Source organism: Suncus etruscus, chromosome 6 (genome assembly GCF_024139225.1).
Source record: "Suncus etruscus isolate mSunEtr1 chromosome 6, mSunEtr1.pri.cur, whole genome shotgun sequence".
NCBI classification, from domain to species: domain Eukaryota; kingdom Metazoa; phylum Chordata; class Mammalia; order Eulipotyphla; family Soricidae; genus Suncus; species Suncus etruscus.
The window spans coordinates 102,092,620-102,112,718 of NC_064853.1; the positions used below are offsets into that span (position 1 = coordinate 102,092,620).

Sequence of the window (20,099 nt, forward strand, 5' to 3'; positions counted from 1 at the left end):
GAGCTTGCATGGTCATCTGGCTCCAGAAATAGCTATTCACTGGTTGAAATGGTTTCTATTTGTTTGGCTTGGGAGTTTTGTTTGTTGGGAGGTATGGGAATGAGGGGCATATCTGGCAATACTCAAAGGTTACTCCCATCTATGGGAGGCCACATGGTGCTTAACTTGGGTTGGCAGTATTAAAGGCAAGCACCCTAACCCCTGTACTATCTTTCCAGTTCAAGTAGAAGGCTTTTAAGCCATATAACTTTCCTAGAAATCAAGAAATGTCATATTATTATATAAATCCTGCACAAATGACTTCTTGGGGAACAGAACATCAGCTCTGGGGCAACAGATTCTACTACTTATGACATAGCAAGTGAGTTCCAGAATCTTTTAAAGTCTATTTTCTCATCTGGAAAAAATGAAGTAACAACAGTGTCTAGCTCATGGAACTGCTTTGATGATTGATACCATCATATACAAATGGAGTAGTATTGGGCACATAGTAAGTACTCAACTGAAAGCAGCCATTAATTCTATTTTAATATAAAAATATAATGTGTTCACTACCGACAGTGTGACCTCACCTTAGTAATGTCTAATTTGTTTTTAAAGTCAACAACTGTCCTAGCATGTGGAACATTCCCATCAATATTTAATAATATGTGGGCAATAGCTTGAATTGCTAATATTCATGAATATAAGTAGAAATACATATGAATACTGAGCAGAGACATTATAGAGGAAGAGCTAGCTCTTTCCCCATCCTTCTTCTGTACTGTTGGCTGGAAAGTAAACATAACGGCTGGAACTCAAGCATCCATATTGGGTTGTAAGGAGAAATTATGAACTAAGGGTGTCAGCACATTAGAAAAGAACATTCCCGAATCCCCAAAATCACCGCAATCTACTCTATACTCCTTTATCTACCTAGCTATCTACCTACCTACCTACCTACCTATCTACCTACCTAGCTATCTACCTACCTTCCTACCTTCCTACTTACCTTCCTACCTTCCTACCTACCTACACCTACCTATCCACCGACTTACCGACCTACCTACCTACTTATCTATGTGACTTTGTGAACATACTGTGTTACTCAGGAATTACTCCTGCCTCTGTGTTCAGAAAATCACTTCTGCTCAGCAGGACATAATCTAGGAATAGAACCAGGGTCAGCTTTATTCAAGATGAATGCCTTAGCCACTGCATTATCTCTTTGGGCCTTTATGGATTTATTTTATATGACAGAGAGAAAAATATCCTACATCTTAAAAACCAAATCATCTTACATGCATTTGTTTATTTTTCAAAGGTGACTATAGTAAAATAATATATTTTTATTTGAGAGGGGGCCTCTAGAGAAGTGATTAAAAGTTAAAGGGGCATTCCCCAAGATATCTGGCCTAGATATAAAGGTCTCAGATGCTCAGGCATGGTGATGGGGAACTTCTCAGACTAGCCTTAAAGTGCTGGGTTCATGAAAACTACACCTAGGGAAGACCTAGACCATATCTAGGTGGGGTGAAGTGGTTTTAGAGATTAAATAATGAAGGCAAGGCATATACTCCAGCCTTTAGAGCTGTCCTTTGTGCCTGTCAGTGAAACAACATAAGATGATCATCTGCCCAACTCACTGGTCATGATATTGAGGCTGATGAGGATGGCACTTGCCTGGCTAGCTGCCAGAAAGCAGGACTGAAGCAGAGGCAACATTCCAAATCATATATGTCTAACATCAGCACTGAAATCCTTTCCATAGCAGCCTGCACGTGTAGATACACATGGAGTCACAAATGGGAAGTCTGTTCTGTAGCTGCAGGTGTGCAAACTCAGACTCATTTTGAACACTCATATTCGAGTGTTGAGATATGTGTTGAGATATGAGGCTTGGGGAAGGCTGAGACACATTCTTCCCACTTGCTAAAGGCATCGGGCCCTACTTCTGAAGCAGGGATTCAGAAGGGGATGGAAAGAAAACTCAGTATACGCCTGTTATGCTGGCTCTCAGGTTCTGAACCATGCTGGTTTAAATTCCTGTCCAATGTGAAAAGCTGATATGTAGGTATGGATGCAGCAAATTCCACAGAGGCCATTTGGAAAGGTAAAGTTATCTTTCTAGTGGCTTCTGCTGACAAATAAATAGCATAAATGATGGGACAAGCTGCATTTACAGAAGGCACCTGGGCAACTCTACAGCACAGAAATAGGGGTAGGGTGAGATGGGGGGTAATGATCAAAGATAATGACTGCCTGTAGGGGTTCCAGATTTTGAGAATAGAAGATGTTTGCTATTTACATAATAAATGACATGTAGAAATAGTAGTGTTTATTGAAGACTCTGTCCAGATATGTTAAAGGTATCAATACTCACTTCCCAGCTTCAGGATGGTTGTTGGGGAGAGAAAGAGCCAACCTGCCGTCCATCACCTTTAGGGGACACGGAACAGTGAATGCCAAGAAAATTGCATACATTGAAGTCTGGGTTTCATCATCACCAGGCTAATAATCATTATAATCCTATGAAACTTCATTACTGAATTCCCTCTTTACCGTTTCTACATGAAGTGCTCATTTGTTAATAACCAAGATAAAGGTCCATAAAGCAATATTGCTCCCATGTAACATGTCTTCCTCCTCACTTTCAATAAGAATTCGGAATTTCATCAGAGAAATATAAGTGCTTCACCAAGATGTGTCAATTATTTTGAAATGACAGGTATTCGATTCCCAAATTCATCAGTGGGGCTGAAATGTATTGGTTCATCAAGCAAAGCACATTTCTGGAAGCACTCTCACCATTTGGGAATCAAGCACTAATTGCAATACCAACACCTTGACTTTCTAATGGAATTTTTCCAGGAGCTAAAGGGATTTGACACATTTCTCCACAAACTGTTCTCAGATTCATCTTTGTAGGCTTTGGAAATAACCTAGGTATGGGTTTTACTTTTCCTATTTTGTAGAGAAAGAGCCCAGGTTCTCCACCTAAACACTCAGTGACTAACATAAACAAAGCACCTTAGTGCAATGAAAGGATTTGTGGCTGCTTTGTTTTTACATTTTCACCCCAGGGATCCCATTTCCCCACCCGCCCAGAGAAATGCCACAGATTTCCCTACCACATAGCCCACATTCTCAAAGAACACAATATAAAGTGGAAGGATCAAATGCTAACAAGAAGTCTAAAATAGCATGAGCAATGAGGAAAGAAAAGTAAGCAGAGGAATAGGAGAAAAAAAAGAGCCCCATTTGATGGTGAGAAGAGGAATGGCCCCTGAATTGATGCAGGTTTTGAAGCATGAATAGAAGTTGACTAGAGAGGGTGGAAGAAAATATTGGGAGGCAAGAGAAATGGCATTTGGGAAGAAAGGTGGTGAGAAAGAACCAGGGTTGTTAGCATTGTGCCCATCCAATATAATAGAGGACTGTCTTTATGGGAGACATAATAGTATTTCAAATTGGTAAGGACTCGAGAACAGGCTTTATGTACCCAAGAACATGTTTCAGAGCACCACCCAACTCCTAGTATTGGGTATATCTTAATTACCTACCTGTTCCTCTCTCTCCCAGGTAATAATCACTCCTTCCTCTTAAGAGGTAACCAAAGCACTGTTGGAGGCTGGCTAGTGATAGGATATGATAGCAAGTCTTGGGTCTGGTTAAAACCCAGTTTGGGGGTCTTCACAGAACAACCCTGGGTGTGGCTTCCTCAGACGTCCTAACCCTGATAGGCACACCCTCCTGGCACCCCAACCCATTGGTATGCATTATCAGACTTGAGCATGTTCCCAAGGGCCGTGGCATAGGAGGACAGTTCTTGTCTTGTCTTATAGGTGGAGGAGGTATCATGGAGTGAATATACCCCCCACACCATTTCTCTGGGAAGCCTCTGATGGTGTATCTGGAGGAATCACTTGGGAGAAGATGAGAACAAATGAGAGTCTGGTTTTTCGTGATGGGTGAATATGCAATTCTCTGGGCTGAATCTCATCCAGATCTGTGAGAATAGCAGAGCTGGTACAGCTTCCATCTCTGTGCAGCTCTGGCCTTTCCTCCTGGTGCTGATTTCTTTCTCCCATGGCGGCCTTACTGAACCAAATCAGTCTTTCCCAGGCAGGGCCCAGTGTGGATTTATGACTTAATTTGTGTGTTTGGCACTAAGAAATTATTTCTGGGCTGGTCACTTAAGAAATGATTAAAAACCATCATTTCCAGCCCACAGCCATCCCTTGAGGGAGAAAAGAGGTTAGAGGTAAGAGGGGTGGGGTGGGGAGTATCTTGAGATGGACAAGTGCTGGAGGGCTGCCTGTCACCTGGGATAAAAGGCAAGGAGGACAAGGTGGGCATACCTTTTGAAGCCTAGAGAATGGGGGTGTCACTGCCCAGGATGAACTGAGAGAATTCCAGGCAACTCCGAATGAGGGCAGACACTAGTGTCCCACCTCATACAAACCAGGAACTGTCAGCTGAGGCAAGCACAAGAAGATGGGGACCAGACTCCCTTCTTCTTTACCATCTCCCAGCAATAAACCTCGGCCAGAAGGCAGCTGATTCCGATGGAAAGGAAGAAACTGCTCATAAAGTCTCTGGCCTCTGTGGCGGAAACTGCCAGTGGAAGCTCTAAATCAACCTGATGTCTCTTCCGAACGAGTGGCCAAATGTCACACTGACTATTTATGAGGTGTGACTAGAAAGTTCTGAGACCAAGTCTGGAGCTTGGCAAGATACTCAGCTCCCCTGGAGGAATTCCTCTGACCGGGGCTGTGCTAGGGCCCTCGTGTGTGCTCAATGTCTGCTAGGCCAGTGGGGACCCTGCCTGGCCCTGGAATGGCTGCGGCTATACATTCAACAGACAAGCAGCCATCCACAAGGCAGCAGGTGCACCCTTACTATTGCCCTAAACCCCAGGAGGTGCATTCCTAAATCCTTGATCCCTAGAGGTCCCAGTGCATCTAGTGTAACCTTTCTGAGCTGTGAACTGGGGTAGGTGAAAAAGCAGAAATTCCTGCAGCAGTAAGGGGTGAAGAACAGATCTGACTATTCTTGGTCTGTCTGACTCTCTCAACAGCTTACCTGAGCTCCTAGAGGTTCTCAAATGTACTGGACATACAACCCCCTCTTCAGAAAGAAATCACTGTGTCCCCCTAGAAATTGATCTTCATTAGCAAACAAATATAAAGTGCCTTCTTCCACTCCAGCTGGGGAGGTATCAGCCACCTGAGGAAACCTTGTTCTAGAACCTCCACCTAAACAAATTCTACTTAAATCTGCAGAATCCCTTTGTATTCCAATCACCAAACTCGCTGCTAGTAAGCATTCTCATGGGAAACTGCTTAATGGCATCTTTGTAGACGGGACAAGGACATAGAAGTTTCTAGAAAGGAAAAAGCTAAACAAGCCTCATTTGCATGTGTGAGCTATGCTCTGGCCACACTAATTCCTGGATAAAATGAAGATTAAGTTGGATGCATTGAACCCCACCCCCAGAACACCCTGCTTCCTCACCCCCAGTTCATCCATTCGTCCCATGCCACTCACCAATTGCTTTTAAGAAACCTGGGCCGGGGCAGAGCAATAGCATAGAGATAAAGTTTTTGCCTTGCATGCATAAGGATGGTGGTTCGAATTCCGGCATCCCAAATGGTCCCCTGAGCCTGCCAGCCTGCCAGGAGCAATTTCTGAGAATAGAGCCAGGAGTAACCCCTGAGTGCTGCCGGTGTGAAAAACCTAAGCCAAGAGAGTGAGGCATGCGTCCACAAACTGCCTCTTCACAAGCAGTCCAGGCTTTGACCTGCAAGACTAACTAACAACCTTTGAGGCAGCAGCCTAGGCCCACTGGGCTCCTAGAAACAAAGCAGTGGGCAGCTGGCATGTGCAAAGAAGGTGAAGACTCTGCTCATCAGGATGCAGCCTCTGGCGAGATTTTCTCAATAGCCTGTGGGACATCTCCATCAATAATCGTGCCTTCCACAATGAAGATAAATAATTTGCAATAAACTGCCACAATTCCACAGGGAAGAAAAAGCTATTCAAATTAAAGATACTTTGGGGTTTTTCATTCCCCACCTCCTGTATTTTTATTTTTTATTTTTGCCAATCTTAGTGAAAAACAAAAAAAGCAAAAATTCACAACCAAACCTCCATTCCTGAGGAGGGAGTAGGAGAGAGTGCCCAGGGAAGATTCTCAGTGTTCTGCCTTTACACATGTCTAGGGGGGCTCCTGAGAAGAGAGGGGGCCCAGGCTTTGTTCACTGCCCTTCCTAGACAGCAAGGGGACAGAGCAGAAGGAAACACAGTGAATTCACTGGTTTTATTATCACTATTACCACTGCATAGGCTTTAATCCACTTGTCCAGAAGTGTTACCTCCTGCCTAAGACTGATCTAGAGCACAAGGAACATTTGCCACCTCTTACCACCCACCCTTCCTACACCGTTCTGTCACCCATGCTGGGATCAAAGTCTGTCCTTTTGGCTCACTTTTCTTGAGTTTTTCAATATCCAGCAACAAGCAAATAACCCACAAATAGCATCCTGAGGCTCCTTCCCTCATCTACATCTAGTTTCACCACATTCTGTTACTTCAACATGTTGAGCTGGTCTCCAACTACCAGTTTTTAGCCCTGTCTGGTTCAAGCCCTTATTCTACCACCAACATCCTGATTTCCTTAGTGGCCTCTCACTTACTACCTACTAGACACATCTTCCTGAAATACCAGAAAGCTCCTACAGGTGCTTTTCCACTACTTTGAAGATGCCTGTCTTGCAGAGTGTTTTCAGCCTCTGCCACCAGGGATTAGGGTAGCTCAGGCCCTTCTAGGAGTCTCTGTGTGGTTCTAGATTCATATGCCTAGCAGGCAGCAGTCCCCACATTGGGAATGACTGTTTACTAGCCCGCTTCTTCTACCAGCTGCTCCCTGAACCCCATGGATCTTTGCTGCCAATATCTAAGAAGCCTGTTGTCCTTCGTGCAAAATGAGCAAAACAGCGATACTGGCAATGCAATCATTCACACACCATTGCATCCTCATTGTTCCCTTTCCCCAACCTGATACTGCAGGACCTTCCAAGATGCTATTGTGCAATGCCACTCTCTGAATGCCCCTCTCCCCCATCCTTAACCTAGAGCATAACCCATTCCTACTTCTCACTGTGTTGCACCCTTCCCATGACAGTGCTTCAATTCCTAGTTAGCATGAATCCCTCCCCCAGCCCCATCCATGGATTTGCATGCTGCCTCCCTGGTCCACGCTGCCTGATGTTTTCTGCAGTAGAGGATACAGAGGTAGGGAGCCAGCCAAGTCCTGGACACGCTGACCAACAGGGTAACTACAGGCAGCTCACTTGCTTCCAAACCACCCTCTGAAATGAAAATAAGTTTCCACCTGCTTAGTTGAAATATAATGATGGCTTAGTTGAGATACAATGATGGCTGCAAAATATTAATAGTGCCTACCTAGGTAGTTCTAAATTACTCATGTAAATTGACATCTGTGCAAAATGACTTGTATTTTTTTTAAAAAGCATCCATTCATCCTTACCTTTTCTTTCTCTTTGGTGTCTCTCACTAAACTCCATGTCTGAGTCATCAGTCTGTGTCTTGGGTCACACACCAGGGCCTGGCCATACCAGGAATGTTCCCCTAGTCACTGCTAACTACCCTTCAACTGAATTCCTGGTAAGTGTACCAATCACCATGTTCACTGGCTTTTTAATTCTCATAATATCTGTCCAAAGAAGTTCCCTTATTCTTCCTTGATCTTGAGAATATCTGAATGGTGTAGAATTTCCAGTCCTTCCCTTAACCTTCTGTAGGAATTTCCTGATCCTGCTGCTGTCCCATCTGCCTTACAAGAAGTAACCCTGTGCTCAGCAGGTATTATCTGCTTTTATGCTCCCTAGCAGGTGATATATAGGCACCTCAGTTTCTATACCAAATCTGACTCTGCTTGAAATAACCTAATAATAGATTATCTCTATTATTCCTCCCATACATACAGAGGTTTTTTTCCTCTAAAATAAGTTAAGCTAATTCTTCCCAAAGATCCCCGATCTTTTTTTTTTTTTTCAGTTTTTGGGCCATACCACCCAGTGACACTCGGGTTACTCCTGGCTGTGTGCTCAGAAATTGCTCCTGGCTTGGGGGACCATATGGGACACCGGGGGATGGAACCATGTTCTGTCCTGGGTCAGTAGTATGCAAGGCTAACGCCCTATCATTGCACCATTGCTCTGGCCCCAAATATCCCCTTTTTTTATGCCACATACTCTAAGGGCTTATGAGGGGTATATTAAAAGATATCAGGAAGATGAATCTCTCAAGGAGTTCTGTGTGCTTTGCTGATAGTAAGGGAGCTCTAGGAATTACTCTTTCTCCCTCCATTTCTCTTTCTCCTTCTCCATCTGACTATCTTGAGCGGAACAGGGGAAGAAGTGGAAGGTTATCAGAGAATGAAGACACAGAAGTAACAGACTACAGTGGACACATATAAAGAGCTCAATCCTTTCCATTCTCCAGTATGTGTAGTCCGAGGATGCTAGGTTGCTCTGTGGTTAGCAGCCCTCTCAGAGTCCTCAATCTGCAGCCCTCTTCTCAGGACCACACTTCAGATTGCCAAAACATGACCCTCTACCTCTGATGCCTCCGCTTTACCCCCACAACTATCTCCAGGGATGATGCCATCAAAGCCTTCTTGCAAAGGAAGCCAGGATTTCTCTGAAACAACAACAAACCATAAATACATTTGGAGTGGACTGGTCTGCTCATCTCCCCACCCTGCTTTTTCCTTGGACCCTGTTCGCCTTCTACCATGTTACTTGAAGACTCTCCCTCCTCCACAAAGCCTCTCAAAGGCCAGGATTTCCCATTGCTCACTATGAGCAGATCCTGACCAGGAGCAGCTCCCAATCAGGATTGTAGGGACACTCCAATTTTCCCACCTCCCTTTCTCAGGAGCACAACTCACTAAGAAAATGATGAAGCCATTGAGATGCAGTGGCTGCAGTAACAATACTAAGGGTATTGGGCCTCTTCTCTCCACCAGCTGTCCAAAACATAAGGCTGGTATTGCTATAATACTATCATCTCTCCTTCTAGCCAGGGTACACAGAAGGGTCCCTTTGATGACTGGGTCCTGCTGGACATATATAGGTAAATTTGGGGTAATCATCTCTACCCAGATGCTTCAGGGTCATTGCAATGAAGGGAGAAGGGAAAGACCCCTCAGGCTGAGGGATGATGGGAAATGAGGGATAATAGGAAGCAAGGGATGACAGCCACAATGAGGAGCCAGCAGAATCTCCAATACTCTTTTCTGAGAAATGCTACACAGGACCTGCAATTAGGTAGACAGCCACACACCACAAACTGCAGCCATATCATTTTGTAATTTCCATAATTAAACCATGGAATAATAATGAAGCTCAAGAGAACGGAAAGGAGAATAGTCCAGAGGGTGCCCCCAGACTGCTCAGCTTGGAGTTCCACAGCTAAGATCTCTGTATCCCAGCACAGAAATGACTGGACTCAAGCAATGAACAGACTGAGTTTCAATCCCGTGCCTTTCAAGGCACTGCTGTCCAGAGAATTGAGGAATTTGATACCACAGCAACAGGAAAATTTCTCTTCACTAGCACCAGTGAGAAGGGCATGAGTTTCTTTGGAAGGGGGTTTGATTCCTAGCTGAACAGAGGTATGATATGGGTTTAGGACTGGAATCAAAATTCAGAAGGGCTAGCTTATATGCCGAAGTATGACTAAACCAAAGGAGGGGCCATCTTTCCAGAGATTTTCTTTCTCCAAATTAAGAGAAGTTCACCCTCCAAAATCCTCAGCATCCTACTTTCTTCAAGGCAATTGCTCCAAGTTGGATTTCCACAAGCCATTCTATCTCCTCTGTAAGTGCTAGGAGAATGACATGCAGCTGGAGTCTTTGTGTTTCCCCATATCCCACATCCTACATGTTGCTCTTTCTGCAACCCCAGCCAGCTCTAGTCAGTTCATTCTGCCATGCCTAGATTACAAAAACCCTAACAACTATAAACCCAGTTTGCTCATGGCCCAGCCATGTGCCAGCTCAATGAGGTATTCTGGCAAGCAGAGCGTGTCCAAATTCCAGGATGACAGAGCAGGCAAGAGGAAATTAGGAGGGGAGCAGGTTATTAATGAGTTAGAGTGGCCAGGAAGGTACAGAGAGCAAGAGAATTCCTGTGCTGTGAGGGTGAAAGGGGGAACAAGTACAGAGGAAGTTACAGTGAACTGGAACCCACAGGTTGAAATGTAGAGCTGCCTAGGAGCAGCTCCAAGGGGCAGGGGAAGGTGCTCAGGACTCAAGAGGTTGCATCTGACCAATATCTGGAGGTAGGTTGGTTCTAAAAGGTTTTGGATCCACTCCCCCCACCCCCAGGTACTTCCTTGCAGTGAACTTGCTGAAATTTACCTCTCACTTCTTTTTTTCCTTAAGCAACTTTATGGGGGTATAATGAACAGACCATAAAAGTATTGCAAATATACAGTTCAATGATCTTCAGCATCCTCATAGACTTGTTTATCAATTACCACATGCTGATTTTAGAACATGTCCATCATCGCAAAAGTTCTGTCATACCCATTTGCAGTTAACAATTAATTGCAAGTTCCAACCTCAATTCACATAATCTATTTTCTGCTTCTACTGACTTACCATTTCTGGATATAGTACCTAAGCTTGCTCTACATTTTCTTCATATCTGATTTTTTACTTAGCATAATTATTTTGAGGTTTATATATTATAGCATTTTTAGGGCTCCGTTACTTTATATTGATGAATAGTAGCACATTGTATGGATATACCACATGTTGTTTAATCATTCACCAGAAATAGACATTTGTATTATTTTCACTTTTGGTTATGAACAATATTGCTATAAAAATCATTGCACAGGGCCTGGAGAGATAGCACAGCGGTGTTTGCCTTGCAAGCAGCCGATCCAGGACCAAAGGTGGTTGGTTCGAATCCCGGTGTCCCATATGGTCCCCCGTGCCTGCCAGGAGCTATTTCTGAGCAGACAACCAGGAGTAGCCCCTGAGCACCACCGGGTATGGCCCAAAAAGAAAAAGAAAAACAACAACAAAAAATTATTGCACAGATACTTGTTTTTTATTTTCTTTGGTAGATATTTAGGAGCAAAATTACTGGATCATGTGGTATATTTGTTTAAGTTGAAAAATCCCCAAAATTCCCAAAATGATTTTGCAATTTTTTATTCTCATCAATTCATAATATAAAAGTTCCATTCTTTAACTTTAAATGTAAAATTATAGCTACCCTCTTAGACATGAAGTAGTATATCATTGTGTATTTGATTTGCATTTTCCACTGACTAATGATTTTGAGCATCTTTTTATATACATATTATTCATTTGTATATCTTCTTCACTACAATGTCAATTCAGTTTTGCTCATTTGTAAATTGAATTTAAAAATCTTACTAATGAGTTTCAAAATATTTAAAGCTAAATATTTTCTCCAAGTCTGTGTCACATCTTCTAATTTTCTTTCTCTCTCTCTCTCTCTTTTTTTTTTTTTCATTTTTGCTGTTTGAATCATACCCATTGGTGTGTAGGACTTACTCCTGACTCTCTGCTTAGTGATCACTCCTGGTGAGACTTAGAAGACCATCTGGGGTGCAAGTTTAGCCCTACTTTCTATACTGTTTCTTTGGCTCATATCTTCTAATTTTCTTGATGATATCTGCTAAAGACTGGAAATTTTAATTTTGATACAAAAGATCATTTTATCTTATGGATTACACTGATGGAGTCATAACTGATAATTCTTTGTTCTAAAGTCATGCACTTTTTCTTCGTATTTTTGCACCATAGGTGCTTTATCCATTTTGAATTAATAATCATGTATGGCATGTGGCAAAGGTCTCTATATATATTTGAAAATATAATTTTGCATGTGACTATCCACTTGACCTATCACTATTATTCACTTCTAATAGACACCAGTAGCCCACTTCTTGGCAGGTATCTAACCATCAAAGTAATTTTAATTGTGCATTCACTCCCAAACATCTCAAATGGGAGTAAGGCCTGACACCATCTAGAAGGTCAGAAGAATGGTGTGGGACTCTTCAACCACAGCTTTGCAGGGTGGAGGGAAGCCTCCCTCCTCTAAAAGCAATCAGATCACTCTTTATACTAGGCAGATGGCAATGGTGCAGAAGAACAGTGAATCAGTGCCTGTCTTTGGCTAATAACATGCCCCATCAGTTCCTCACTATTGGCAGCTAATGTCAGGAAGCAGAGAAGAGACATTCCATCATCTCTAGATACCTCATCAGATCCATGTGACCATCAGATAAACTGATTTTCTCTCTGGGGGCTTGAGTCACCTGCTGATAAAGATGGGGAAATGTAGGCCTTGTGATTGGAGGGTGGGAGGGCAGACAACAACTCAGCAGCAGGCCTGCTCATCAGAAAGCTCATGGAATGCCCGCTATCGATTCTGTGCAATCGAAGCTGAGGGCAGACAAAAGGAAATGCCAGCGGACTCTCCAGCACTCCGAATGTCTGAATTCCCAGACAGGCGGCACTTCCAGGGTGGCTGCCAAGGCTTCATTTGTTTCCAGGGTGGGTGTGGTTTAAGGAGAAGAAACTCGAGGTGTAGGAGGAGTAGGAACTACAGGGAAATGGTAGGGTATCCATAAACACCAGACCCTTTTGGAACCAAACATTGAAAACAGCTTTTAGCACATAGTCTTTCTTCCTTCAAAGTCTGCCTAAAGTTAGGTAGTCATCAAGCATGCACACACACATACACACACACACACACACACACACACACACACACACACACACACAGAGCAAACATACTCCAGCCAAGCTCCTCTGAGAAGCTGGTTCCGTATTTTGAGCTCTGCCTCCTAGTCTGTGGACCCCACTCCTATTCCAACCTGATCGTTTACGGTGCTGCTGTCTGCTCATTCCCTTTGACAGGTCTCACCTTCAGATGACCTCTATTGGAGGTCATAGGCAACAGGAGGACAGGGAGCTCCCCAAGTGGCAAGATAAGAAAAAGACTGGTAAAGACCTGATACCAATCCCAATGTTCAATCAGAAAAACATGCCTTTAAGTAGGTCATTGACCTAGAACAGAACAAGGAACCTGGGTCATAGGTCTGTGCAAAGAAACTAGGTTTGTGCCATTAATTTCCAAGTAGAAACATATATTGGGTTTTCATAATGAAGGGGTCAGTAACTTATTGCAAATAACCTTCCAGAACAAATTATTTCATTTCTTTTAACAAACAGATATCAAAATAAATAAAAAGCAAGTTGGAGGAAGAATTGTAGGCTAAAAGGCATAAAAAAAATGGAGAGATAGTACAGGGAACATAGAAGATAGTACAGGGAAGATAGTACAAGCCTCATGACTTGATGTGTTCTACCCTACATCAACTGTGGGATGCAGCCCTGAAGACCCTCACACACTCCAGGTATGGATCTGGAGCAGCACTAGATTGATCCAGGTAGTAACCAGAACCACATCCTCAGCCCCTAGCATTCAGCCAAATGGTCTGGCTGACTGAGAATCACTAGAAAGGTCTATGGGTAACACTATAAATCATTATATTTGCCATTTAGGTTCTATTTTGGAGCCTAAAATAAACTAAAGATAAAGCTATTCATGGGCTTTTGAAAAGTATTGTTTATGTAATTATATTAGGTGGTATGGAAAATTTGTGAGGATTTTATTATAGTCAGTTTTACTTTTAGAGAACACCATAGTATTGATAGATAACATGATATTATATCTTGAATTTGCTTCAATATAGGGAATAGATGAGAACAGATTGGACTTGTGTTTGACAACAGTTGAAGTCATGTCTTGAGAAGTGGGTCCACTTACACTAGTCTTTCTCTTCTTAGGCATATAAAACATTTCCCAATATTTGCATCTATATACTAAAAATACATTTGGAGGACCATGTCTTTCAAGCATAAGACATTGCATTCACTCCCTAACCACATGAATGCCCCACCTTAACACTTCCAGCACAACCAAGTCTAAGCACTGCCAGAAGTGGCCCTAAGACCACAATACCACCATGAGTACTCCTAATATATATTAAGATTCTTCTAGTGATGAATAGAGGGATCATGGCCTCCATGCTAGTCAGGAGAGAGGGAAAGTAACGAGACCAAATGCCTGAGATAATTCATGTCAGTAATCTTTTGGAGAACAATAGAAGCAGAATAGACAGGGAGAGGGTTGGAGGCATGGAAGGAACATAAGTAAGATCAGAGCCAGTCCTACAAAAGAGCTGGAGGATAATTTTCAAGGAAGAGGGTGGTAAGTATTTTAAAGGGCAAGAAGAACAAGACAAGTTATTCAGAAAGGTAAAAGAGAAAGCATGGGTAAGAAAAGAGATTAGAATTGGAGAGGCAGCACGTGGCCAACTGCAGTTCAATCCTTAACATGGTGTATGATAGTGTGAGTACCACTGGGTGACCCTCAGAAGGAGAGGCTAGAGGTGTGGCTCAGTAGAGGCCTGATTTGACATATATGAGGCCCTGGGTATGATACCCAGATCCACCATGTATAATTCTTTGCACTTTAACAACTAAACTGAAATCAAATAAAAGAAGGGGAGTAAAGTCTGTTCAGATGGGGGAAGGTAAAGAAATGGAGTTGAGGAAGATATTGAGGGGAATCAAGAATGACGTCACTTTCTTGATTCAATAACTGGATTCTGGTGGTGCCATTTATTAAGATGGTGAAGAGTGGGGAGCAATCAATGTAAGGAAAAAAATCAAGAGTTTCCTGGGGGTGTCAGTGAGTGGAAATGTCCATCAGCCATCCAGGAGGAGACATCAAGTCAGCAGGTAAATATATTACTTCAGCACAGGTCTTACTGGAGATGTAAATTGTGAATCATTAGCATATAGATGGCATTTAGAGCTATAAGCTTTTTCACTCATTATCAAAATAAAGCACCAAGGGCACAGCCCCTCCTTTTCTGAAGCCATCTTCTGGAACATGAAATAAAATGGTTCTGGAACCCAAGATGATGTTCAACCACTAAAAATTTCACCCACAGAGCCCTGCAGATAAGGTTCTGCATGTTCTAGAAAGGCACATTAACTCCTAGCTCTGCAGTGCCCACTTATGACTTTTAGAAAAAGAAACACATACATGCTCAGCCTACCCTCTTTAACTCCTCTCTCTAAAATGTCCTGTTATTCTCACAAAGCCTTCCTGTCTCTGACCAGCAGGAAACCAGTTTTCCTTCTTCAGAGCTTCCACTGATTTATCTCTGCTTTACTCTGTGATCGGGTTGCTATCAGCCTCGAGCTGAATGAGGTGAACACAGTCACCCTCAAAAGTACTAAGGAGCAGAGGCTGCCAATTCCACCTTTGTTGACCAGCACAAAGGGAGTGGCTGTTTGGAACCTGGGTCTCCTTAGCAACCCAACCAGTGAAGCATGTTCCAGTGCAAAGAAGAATGGCAACATAGTGCTAGACAAGATCAGCACAGGTCTTACTGGTAAGTAAGCTGGTGAGAGCAGATGTCACCCTTGAGACAGTGCTAAGATGGAAGCAACTTGTTCCTTCCCCTGTGTATTGGGAGTATGGGAAGAGAAGACAGCAGCCAGTTAGACCACCCTGTGATTCGAATGCATATGCAGTTGTACAGTGTATATCAGACAAGGAAAATGTGGCCTTGTGTGACATTTCCGAAACGAACAGATCAGATGCATCATTTCATGTCCTTTTCTAGCTATACTGGTGTTTCTCAAAGTGAACAATAGTGCCCCCAACCTTGGGGGGGGTCTGGAATGATTAAGAGGACAGTAGTCCTTTGGGTGCAATTGAGGGAGTACTTGCTATTTCTTTCTTTCTTTTTTTGCTCCTGATTTTCTGGAATGTGTGTATTCCTAAATATGTGTCCTAAGAAGAAAATGCAGAATTAACCAGAAATGGATTTCTGTATCATATGTGTTCTAAATAGAACATGCAGAAAAATTAGGAGATATTTATTTCTGTGTAGTATATATGTTTATTTAAGTTTATTTATTTCTGTGTAGTATGTAAAAAGAAGATACAGAATTTAATCAGAATTACATTTCTTATGATTCTTTGCCATACCCCCTTTCCTTTGTCTACTTTTGCTTTTATTCCCAGTCAACTGCTCTTTGGTGCCTCCTCCCTCCCCTTGAAGATAATTTATTTTCCCTTCATTTCTTAACTCAACCACACTCCAAAACTACAAATAATTCCATACTTCTCAACCTTATGTCTTCAAACATGGCTCTGCCTTGGCAAGTCACTTAGTCACTAACTGTACTTGCTGTACTTTCCAAGAATATTAGTATCTACATCCTAGTTTCTATAAGCTATTTGATAAGTGATGTTTTAATTGTATAGTTATTTTTAGTAATATCTTTAAGCACATTACAAACAAGTTTGTAGTTGGGCTTCAGTTATAAAAAAGAATACCCTCATCACCAGACCAACCTTCCCACATCAATGTACCCCATCTCTTGCCTCTTTCACCCCCTGCATGTATTCGAGAGAGACATTCTACTTCTCTCACTCCCTATCATTGTCATGATAGTTATTAGTGTAGTTATTTCTCTAACTGAACCTGCCACTCTTTCAGTCCTCCCAGCCCTCATCTCTATTGTCTCTGGGTATTACTACAATACTATCTTTTATTTTTCTTAAATTCCACAGATGAGTGAGACTATTCTGTGCTTATCTCTTTCCCTCTGACTTATTTCACTCAGCATTATAGTTTCCATGTGCATCGAGCGTAATAGTTTCCATGTGCATCCATGTGTAGGAAAATTTCATGACTTCATCTCTCCTGACAGCTGCAGAGTATTCAGAGTATTCCAATGTGTATATGTACCACAGTTTCTTGAGCCATTCATCTGTTGTCAGGCATGTGGGGTGTTTCCTGATTATGGCTATTGTAAAAAGCACTGTAATGAACATGCAGAAGGCATTTTTGTATTAAGTTTTTGTGTTCTGATGGTATATCCCTAGGAGTGGTATATCTGAATCATATGGGATCAATTTCTAGTTTTTTTTGGTAACCTCCATATTGTTTTCCATAAAGGCTGGACTAGATGTCATTCCCACCAGCAGTAAAATAGAGTTCCTTTCTTCCCACATCTCCGCCAACACTGATCTTGTTCTTCATGATGTGTGCCAGTCTCTGTGGCATGAGATGGTACCTCATTGTTGTTTTGATTTGCATCTCCCTGATGATTAATGATGTGGAGCATTTTTTCATGTGCCTTTTGGCCATTTGTATTTGTTCTTTGAGGAAGTGTCTGTTCATTTCTTCTCCCCATTTTTGATGGAGTTAGATGTTTTATTTTTCCTTCTTAAGTTTTGTCAGGACTATGTATATCTTAGATATTAGCCCCTTATCGGATAGGTATTGGGTGAATAGTTTCTTCCATTCTGTGTGTGGCCTTTGTATCCTAGTCACCATTTCCTTTGAGGTGCAGAAGCTTCTCAGCTTATTGTAGTCACATCTGTTTATCTCTGCTTTCATTTGTTTGGAGAGTAATGTTACCTCCTTAATAATGCCTTTAGTCTCACTGTCATGTAGTGTTTTATCTGTGTGTTCTTCTATATATCTTATGGATCTGGGTCTGATAGCAAGGTTTTTAATCCATTTGGATTTGAACTTTGTGCATGGTGTTAGATGGAGGTCTGAGTTCGATTTTTTGCATGTGACTGACTGGTTGTGCCAATACCACTTGTTGAAGAGGTTTTCTTTGCTCCATTTTGCATTTCTTGTCCCTTTATCAGAGATTAATTGAGTGTATGACTGGGGAACATTCTCTGAATACTGAAGTCTATTCAGTTGATCTGAGGGTCTGTCTTTATTCCAATGTGATGCTGTTTTAATGACTATTGCTTTGTATTACAATTTAAAGTTGGAAAAAGAAATGCCTCCCATATTCTTTTTCCTAAGGGTTGCTCCAGCTATTAATGGGTGTTCATTATATTCCAAATGAATTTCAAGAGTTTTTGATCACTTCTTTGAAAAATGACATGGGTATACTTAGAGAAATTGCATTAAATCTGTACAATGCTTTAGGAAGTATTGTCATTTTAGTGATGTTAATCCTCCTAATCCATGAATAAAATATGTGTCTCCATTTCCTTGTGTCCGTTTTAATTTCTTACAGCAGAGTTTTGTTGTTGCTTTTTTTTTGTATAGGTCATTTGCCTCTTTAGATAAGCTGACTTCATGTATTTGAGTTTGTGTGGCACTAATGTAAATGGGATATTTTTTTTAATTTCTATTTCTTCTCTATCATTATTTGTGTCTAAGAAGACCATTGCTTTTTATGTGTTAATTTTGTAGCCTGTCACTTTGCTATATGAATCTATTATTTCTAGAAACTTTTTGTAGAGTCTTTTGGGTTTTTTAAATATAGTAGCATGTCATCTACAAAGAATGAAAGCTTAACTTCTTCCTTTCCTATCTTGATGCCCATGGTATCTTTTTCTTGCCTAATTGCTATGGCAAGTACTTCCATCACTATATTGAATAGAAGTGATGAGAGGGGACAGCTTTGTCTTGTACCAGATTTTATAGGAAAGGCTATTAGTTTATATCCATTGAGAATATTTGCCATTGGCTTGTGGTAGATGACTTTAATTATATTGAAAAAAGTTCCTTCCATATCCATCTTGTTGAGAGATTTTATCATGAATTAGACTTTATTGAATGCTTTCTATGCATCTATTTTATATGACCATATGTTTTTATTTTTCCTTTTTATAATATGGTGTATTATGTTGATTAATTTATGTATATTAAACCATCCTAGCATTCCTTGAATGAAATGTACTTGGTCATGGTGTATGAGATTCTTGATGAGAAGATCTTGGATCCTATTTGCTGATTATGTTAAAGATTTTCGCATCTGTGTTCAGCAGAGATATTGGTCTGTAATTTTCTTCTTTTGCAGCATCTCTGTCTGGTTTTGTTATCAGGGTGATGTTGGCTTTATAAAAACTACTTGGAGTGTTTATGCTGCTTCAATTTCCTGAAAGAGTCTGAAGAGGATTGGAAATAGTTCCTCTTGAAAGGTTTGAAAGAATTTGTTAGTGAATCCATCTGGGCCTGGGCTTTTGTTTTTGGGAAGACTTTTGATTGTCATTTTAATTTCCTCAATAGTGATGGGTGTGTATAGATATGCTAGATCATCCTGGTTCAACCTGGAAGATTATAAGTATCCAAGAATTTATCCATTTCTTCCAGGTGTCATGTTCTGTGGCATAGAGTTTCACAAAGTAGTCTCTGATTACCTGTTGGATCTCTGTATTATGTGTAGTGATCTCTCCCTTTTTATTTCTAATCCAGTTTATTGATTTTCTCTCTGTCCCTTTCTTTGTGAGTTTTGGTAGTGGTTTATCAATCTTGTTTTTTTTTTTTTTTTTTTTTTTTGGTTTTTGGGCCACACCCGGTAACGCTCAGGGGTTACTCCTGGCTATGCGCTCAGAAGTCGCTCCTGGCTTGGGGGACCATATGGGACGCCGGGGGATCGAACCGCGGTCCGTCTCCTAGGCTAGCGCAGGTAAGGCAGGCACCTTACCTCCAGCGCCACCGCCCGGTCCCCCTGTTTTTTTTTTTAAAGAACCACTTTTGCTTTCATTGATATATATATATATATATTGCTTTTTGGGCCACACCTGGTGATGCTCAGGAATGGCGATGCACTCAGAAATCGCTTCTGGCTTGGGGGACCATATGGGACGCCAGGGGATCAAACCCCAGTTCATCCTGGGTCAGCCGCATGCAAGGCAAACACACTACCGCTGTGCCATCGCTCTGGCTCTTGGATTGTTTTTTTGATTTCCACTTCATTGATTTCTGCGCTAAGCTTTGTTATTTCCTTCTGCTTACCTATTTGTGGCTCATTTTGTTGATCATTTTCTAATTTTATAAGTTGTGTTATTCAGCTATTTATGTAGGGCCCCTTCTTCCTTCCTGAAGCGTGCTTGCAAAGCTATACATTTTCATCTTAGTACAGATTTTGCTGTGTCCCACAAATTCTGATTATTTGTATCTTCATTTAAATTTGT

At 41.7% G+C, this 20,099-nt stretch overlaps 1 protein-coding gene across 1 annotated transcript in view; it reads right to left on the reverse strand.

The window, feature by feature from the left end:
* Positions 1–20,099, reverse strand: part of EPHB1 (EPH receptor B1) — a 411,882-nt gene that overhangs the window by 169,906 nt on the left and 221,877 nt on the right. The gene's annotated exons all lie outside the window — the stretch shown is intronic.